Raw genomic sequence first — 1889 nt, forward strand, 5'->3', positions numbered from 1 at the left:
AATGTGGTACAAATGTTTCTGCCTCAGAACACCATGTGCTAACATGAGTAGTAAAATGGACTAATTTTTCTGTGTCCCAAAAAGATGAAAAATAAAAACGTAGCATTCTCAAACATCACTTTCATCTGATGTCGAGCCTAGTGTTAGATATTAAATATGTATATACATTTAGAATTTAACATGTGTTCTCCACTGGATCTCAATTGTGGTCTTTGAGATCAGGATATAAAATGCAGTGAAATAGTTGAAGATAGAGTCATATGTGCAGATTCCCCAAAATCCTCTAAGTTTTTAGAATTAGAAAAAAGATCTACAAAGGTTAAGGTCTAATTGCACTGCTTTCACAGATGGACCACCAAAAAGACCTCGTGGATGTAAATCTCACTTCAATAATGGAATTTGTTCTTCTTGGGTTCTCTGATATTCCCAATCTCCAAATGTTTCTTTTTGTGACATTTTTCTTTGTTTATGTGATAACTCTGATGGGAAATGGCATCATCATTTTCATAACCAGGACTGACAAAGCTCTCCAGACACCTATGTATTTTTCCTCAGTAATTTTTCCTTCTTGGAAATCTGTTATGTATCGGTCACTCTCCCCAGAATGCTCGTAAACCTTTGGACTCAGAAAAGACACATTTCTCTGTTTGCCTGTGCCACACAAATGAGTTTTGTTTTCACGTTTGGAAACATAGAGTGCCTCCTTCTTACAGTGATGGCCTATGACTGCTATGTGGCCATTTGTAACCCTTTGCACTATCCTCTAGTCATGAACCACAAGGCCTGTGTCCAGCTGGTGGCTGCCTGCTGGATCACTAGTGCTCTGATTGAGATAGGGCAGACATGCCAGATTTTCTCTCTGCCCTTTTGTAGATCCAACCAAATCAACCACTTCTTCTGTGACATCCCCCCAATACTCAAGCTGGCCTGTGGAGACACTTTTCTGAATGAGATGCTGCTCTTCACAATTGCTGTGGTGTTTATTATGATCCCTTTTCTGTTGATACTTGGGTCCTACAGTCAGATCGCCTCCACCATCCTGAAGTTGCCATAAGCAAGAGGAAAAGCAAAGGCCTTCTCCACTTGCTCTTCACATGTCATGGTTGTGACTTTATTCTTTGGAACTGCAGTCATTGCATACTTACGACCTAAATCCAAACATTCATCCAGAATGGACAAGTTTCTCTCTCTTTTCTACACTCTTGTCACCCCAATGTTTAACCCCCTGATATACAGTCTGAGAAATAAGGATGTCTTGATGGCCTTGAGGAAATTGGTACCTTAATATTTATTTAATCGCCTGCTTGATTTCAACTCAATTTTTGTTTTCTTATTTCATTCTGCTATTGTATAATCAGAAAATACTGTTCAGTTTTTTTTCACCCTTTAATATGATTTATTATCTTTACTTATTCCTAGCTTAATGTTTTATGCTGAATTTTATGATATCAGGATTTTATCCACAGGGTGTCTTGCTGATAAGAAACTATGTATTTGGAAATCTTGTATTCAGTTCACAAATTTACTGGTGATTGGAATTTTTATGAGAAAATTAATATTTCTTACTTAGGAATTGATGTCATATACCTCTCCTATACCACAATGGATTTTAATACTTCCCCTCTTATATAACTGTCATTCACTTTTTTCTTTTAATGATTTTTAGATAATAAAATGATAAGCCTTTGGAGAGCATTTGTTAAATATCTATGTGCTTATAATTTTAGACATTTTTACCTTTCAAAAAACTCAATTTAATTCTTTATGATTTATAGCACATCTAAGTAAAGATTAAAAATAGAAAGTCTGCATAAGAATTCTTAAAATGTGGTGGTGTGATAATACAATTCTTACCCTCTACTTATCTCTGAATTCATCTTTGTAGACTT

The 1889-nt window shown here is 35.7% G+C and overlaps 1 pseudogene; it reads left to right on the forward strand.

The window, feature by feature from the left end:
* The first annotated feature begins 347 nt into the window (after window positions 1-347).
* Window positions 348-1285, forward strand: LOC110258259 (olfactory receptor 10AG1-like; annotated as a pseudogene).
* The last annotated feature ends 604 nt before the right edge of the window (window positions 1286-1889 follow it).

Source organism: Sus scrofa, chromosome 1, assembly GCF_054392235.1.
Source record: "Sus scrofa isolate SSC_HxYL_T2T_F1_AM1 chromosome 1, Sscrofa_HxYL_maternal_Yorkshire_Landrace_v2.0, whole genome shotgun sequence".
Lineage (NCBI taxonomy): Eukaryota > Metazoa > Chordata > Mammalia > Artiodactyla > Suidae > Sus > Sus scrofa.